The following is a 6,000-nucleotide window of genomic DNA, read 5'->3' as shown; positions in this document are numbered from 1 at the left end:
GTATCCTTTCTTCCACTACTTGGCAAGCACTTGGTTCACTGCCACTTGTGCCTGTTACCTAGAATCTGTTGTCTTTTAACAGAGGAACCAGTCAACCATTAGGGATCCTTCCTCAGTTTCCTATTACTTTGGGAGGAAAAATTGTTTACCTCAATGTGATGGTAGTCCTAGGCCCTTTAGATTATAATTTACTTCTTGGGCGCGACTATGTTTATGACATGGGAGCTATTGTTTCAACACTCTTTCGAGTGATGTGTTTCCCGCATGAAGGCAGAATTGTCACCGTTGACCAGCTTTCATTTCCTGGTCCAAATATGGCTTCCAGTCAACCATCTTCCCTAAATGGTCCTTTTGTCCCAGTGGTATCTTCCCCGCCATGGATCAATTATGTGGCAACCCGTTCCATGCTTAAATCAACTGACGATCAATTCCATGATGTTGTGCATTATGTACTGAGGGCATTGGAACCATATCTCTCTAATTGATTCCTTGCTACGTATTCCTTCTAGAGAATTGTTATCACATCTGATGAGAACCTCTTGGAAGTCATGACCTATTATGGGTCGTGATCAAGGAATCATGAGGATATTTCTTTTACTGTGTCAACCTCATTAAAAAATGAAAGAGGTCAATGAGGATAGTTCCTGGTCTTGTGACAACCTCATTAAAAAATGAAACAAGGAAGATGAGGATAGTTCCTTGTCTTGTCTCAATCTCGTTAAAAAATGAAACAAAGGGCATGAGCATAGTTCCTTGTCTTGTGTCAAGCTCGTTAAAAAATGAAACAAGGAATATGAGGATAGTTCTTTTACTGTGTCAACCTCATTAAGAAATGAAACAGGTCTCAAATCATAGTTCCTTCTCTTGTGTCAAGCTTGTTAGGAAATGAAACAAGGAATCTGAGTAGAGTTCCTTGTCTTGTGTCAAGCTGATTAAAAACTGAAACAAGGTCCCCTGGAGCAAAGTTCCAATCCGAGCCTTTGATTAGATCTCGTAAAATCCCAGTCAAGTCTTTCACTTGATATTGTAAATGAACCTTCATTCCATCCACCTGATAGCCATGAGTAGTCTACTTAGGTGAATGTAATTGAGCCTGGGGGGCATGCACCTAGAATCGAGTCATCCTGCTGGGGGCATGTAAACCAATCCCAAGCATAGTTTTTCGTTTCAAGATTGTGTAAAAATGAAACTGAATCCAAGAATAGTTTTTCATTTCAAGCTTGTGTAAACATGAAACCAAATCCAAGCATAGCTCCCTATGGTTCAAGCTTGTGTAAAAATTAACTCATCTCCATTTTAACCCTCATGATTTCCATTCTATCAGCCTCTTCCATCAGATGAACCTCAATTTTTCTCCTTCAATCGTCACTATCTTCTTGGCCGATCATATGCTTTCACTTGGTTGTTTTACCCTTTTTGAGGAACAGTTGCAATGAGTGGTCTTATTAGCCAACCTCTTCAAATAAATCAACATGTTTTGAGAAGTTCCAACATCACCGGAACCTATTGCTATCCTAGACACCACTCATTCCTCTAAGTGGAGTCCTCTTTAAGCTCTTTTCAAACTCTTGAAACATGAAAAGATTGTCGTGTTCTTGTCCTTTTCAACTCGTAAATGGATTGGAAACAACATCTACTTAGTATAAGTTTAACCCTTTTCCGAACTAAGATAGATTACTTACGAAAAACGAATATGTTGATCGAACATGGTCAATAGGTTCTCTCTTGTATTATTTTACGCTTTTGCAGACTTGAGAGACAAACTTACGAAAAAGAACTTGTGGATTTTTCTTTTTGTCCCTTTTCAAACTCTCTAAACATGAAAAGATTGAGTTCTCATTGTCGTTAAACTCGTTAAAACATCAAATAGCGACGAACTTGTCCATCATGACAAGACCAAGTTTCACCTTTGCTAGGCTTGTTAAAAAATTACATAGCGATGGATTCACCCGAAGGGTGGAATTATACTACAAGAATATGTTATCCTCCTCAAGCTTGTTAAAAAAAATAAAGAGTTACTAGTCAGCAATGACTAGGGAAAATGGAAAAAGGGATAAATCACTTTATGGTAGCAAGTCGCTCTTGAACATGACACTTTCACTTCATCTTTGTGACTATTTGGGTTGGGTTATCTGCTTGATGGTTATCATACATATGGTCTATCACACCATCCATCACTTTGGTTTTGGGTCAATGCTACCAATTCTTTCAGTGTCGCCGACATGTTTAAGAGAAGTCACTCAGTAAAACTCATCCTTTGCAATACTCATAAAAGATAAAATTACAGACACTCAATAATATATTCTATTTAATATTGAATGAGGAAATTACACACATATTTATACAATCAATAGTCTTAAGATAGGAATTCTATCTTAGACGTACAGTAGTGTGGTTGAGAGATTCTCTCAACCACACACTAAACTAGGAGAAACTAAATTCCTATTATGTAGGAACAAACTCCTCAAATAGAAAATTACAACCATAGACAAGTAGGAATTAATTATTTCCAACTCCCCCCCTTAATGACTACTTGTCATGATAGTCAAATCCACCACCATCACGCGAATTGCATGTACAAAACCTCCAAAAACACAATCTGTCGCCCTCGGACAGATCCACAACTTCTCTGATCCCGTGGATCCCCTTGAAGGTGAATTGGCGCGATCCTGAACGAAAAACCTGTGCCCATTGGCGCGATTAATGGCCTAACAGAAGCACCAGTTGGCCTTCCTGGCACTGCTATCAATGCGAAAAACACGCCAATCCCCTTCTACTCAGAAAAAAAACATCTGAGTCCGAGCCAGGTGTTCTGCAGTCCACCTGCTCAATTGAGCACAAATCTCTCATGTACACACAGCCACAAAGGCAAGTAGAGAAAGATTCTCTCAACTTGTCAAACAACGCATTGACATCCACGATTCCAGCCACAAAGGCACCTCAAGCCACATAGGCGATTCTGCCACAAAGGCAAGCTGGCCACAAAGGCACTTTAGTCACAAAGACTATATAGATGGTTTCTGGCTCACCACCAACCATCACTTTACAGTGACAAAATATGGTTTCAGGCTGACCATAAACCATTACAAAGTGGTTTTAAGATCACCACGAACTTTTAGATGCCTTTAAAAATCTTACATCTGATTCCACATTTTGGAGTTTCTGGGTACATATAATGACTATTACAATCACATGCTAGGGAGTCTATTCCACAAGCCACACTCACTCACACAAAAATATACTTTGTTGTCCACCATAAACGTTGTTGTTGCTCCTTTAGTGTCACTGTTGCACAAAATTAATATTTGGTGCACTTTAACCTTGTTACCCACCACATAGTACATTTGCATCATCTTTCTGATTTAATTGTCTTGGATTTACCTGCATGATTTGTTAGAGTAGCTAATTCTAACAAAACCACTCCATTGAGTTAGCTAAGCTCAATGCTTATAATTCCAAAACATTTATAAATACCACATTTTACTGTTGCAGTGGCAGAATATTACCAAAGAAACTCGAACCCAACTGTTATGGCTCGTCCATCACCATGCTAACCGACCCTCATTTCAAACTGATGGCCTCCATAGCACCACGCCTCCTTTTTTTTCAACAACAACAACGGGAAAACCACCCTTCATGCGCGCAGTCAAGTAGTTGAAAAATGAAGAGTCTAGACGAAAAATGAGAGACCAACAGAAGCTACAAATATCACAATTAGCAGATCACATCTAAGGTAGAAAAGGCTTCAGATTTGCACGTTTCACGCCTCCACCGAAGAAAGCGTATCTACCATTTACGGGGTCGTTTCACGCAAAGAAAATCTACGTGATATCGATTGACAACCATCTCGTCCTGATGAGATCCAGGCAGACAACAATCCACTCTCAACAAGTAGTGTTGGGGTGATTTGAGCAGCATTAAAACCTCAATCGATTTTCTTCTGCAATCTCGGCCTCCTCCACGCCGCGTAAATTGCAATCTTGACTGATAGTTGGATGCCTACCTCCGACAGATAGCTACCTCTCCACGCGACGTCTATCTAGCGAAAAATGCAGGCAGTAGCCTCCGATCGCTGCACGCCTCCATGTGGCCTCTCTTCTCAATTAACAGTCCCGGCCTGCGATCCGGCAGTGAATCCACGCTCACCGCACCAAGCAGCAGCTCACCGCTCATGCTCGGATTCAAAAGAGAAACACTCTCCTACAGCGCTTCAAACAACGCTCTCTATCTACTTCAAACGGTCCACGCCCTTCGACAAACTCCAAGCGACCTCAGTGAAGGGGTTACTCTTGTCGCAAAAAGTTTCTCTGGGCCTCGTCAAAGTGGGGCATCCCAGCAGCCACACCAACATCTGAATTCTTGCACCTCCTAACTGTGACCTCCTCCAGGCGTACGAATCAAGATCAACACCACTCTGGCAGATCGCTCATTACCCACACAACTTTCGATGGACAAACAAATAATGAAATTATACACTCCATTATTTTCCCTCAGCCCAGGAGGGGCCAGGCCCTCACAGGCTCTGATACCAAGATAAAATTATAGACACTCAATAATATATTCTATTTAATATTGAATGAGGAAATTACACACATATTTATACAATCAATAGTATTAAGATAGGAATGCTATCTTAGACGTACAGTAGTGTGGTTGAGAGATTCTCTCAACCACACACTAAACTAGGAGAAACTAAATTCCTATTATGTAGGAACAAACTCCTCAAATAGAAAATTACAACCATAGACAAGTAGGAATTAATTATTTCCAACTATAAACCTTCATTTTCATCATCGCCATTCCTGAACCTTGTGTCGTCAGTTACATTCTGTCTCAAGAATCATTACACTCATTTTGTGTCATTGATGTGGGATACATCAAGGCCCTCCTGTGATGAGTTGCTTCTTGTCTACATTAGCACATTATCCAAGAGGTTGACTTAGAAAACCCTTCCAGTACCATGAGGCTTGCATACATCAATGTCAAGTTGCTCACTTCTGGCGATAGGTTGACATAACTGGCCTTCGATCGAAGGACTTTGTATGGTGTTCAGCATCAAAACATTTATTCACACCATGCAGAATGTACTGCAGTACCTTGAGAATCATTAACCTTATTAGTGATCTCTCTTGCATCTGTTAACGACTTACATCATTAGTTGGTAATCAGACGGTGTCTTCCCATGTTCGACTTTAGATCACATATTCACATGGTTAGACTCGTACTTGAGCAAACAATTGGACGAGATAGAAGAACCTGGATCTAGTTTCATTCATCCAGGCTGCGATTTCATGAAAGTATTAAATCATCGGTACGATGGCTTTACACTGATGGTCATCCCATCATGGGTCTATATCTGTAGATGACTATCTATGTACATGTAATGAAAAATTTATATGCTTAGTATGGGTTTTCCTTCCCTGAGAAATTCATGAAAAATTCAAAATATCATGATGTTATGTGTTGTAATCGATGCAGGTCACCATCCGCTTCAGTTCCTCTCCATCACATTGTTGGGCACGGGATCCCCCAAGGCAAGTTTTGGGGCTTAAAGCCCAGATTTTGACCAAATTCGATGTAAAGACTCCACATTTTGTGGGCGTGGAGCGCGAAGATTGTAAATGAGTCATAGGGTTGTCCGCCTTCATTTTTGTAATGTAATGTCGGCTTTAGAAATCTACCCATGGTCCACGGACCATGGGATGGTATAAATAGAGAGAGGCTCTAAGTTGTAAAAGACAAAATGACAATCAAGGAAGCAATAGATGCAGAATTAAGTCTTATATAAGTGTAGAGTCGAGTCTTTGGGTCGTAGAGTAGGAAAAGGCTTTGCAGCTGAGTGCACAGAGGCCTAGTAGTCTGTAGCTGAGTGCACGAACCCCTACAACTAAGTGCGCAGGGTGAGTTGAGTCTGTAACCATTGGAGAAGTAATAAAGAGAAGTTTTACATCATTTCTGTGTATATTTTCCCTGTTTTGTGCATTGAATGTATCAGATGTA

Source organism: Pinus tabuliformis, chromosome Q (assembly GCF_031772625.1).
Source record: "Pinus tabuliformis cultivar Carrire ecotype Pingquan chromosome Q, CPIR1, whole genome shotgun sequence".
Lineage (NCBI taxonomy): Eukaryota > Viridiplantae > Streptophyta > Pinopsida > Pinales > Pinaceae > Pinus > Pinus tabuliformis.
Note: the sequence above shows the minus strand (reverse complement) of the source record.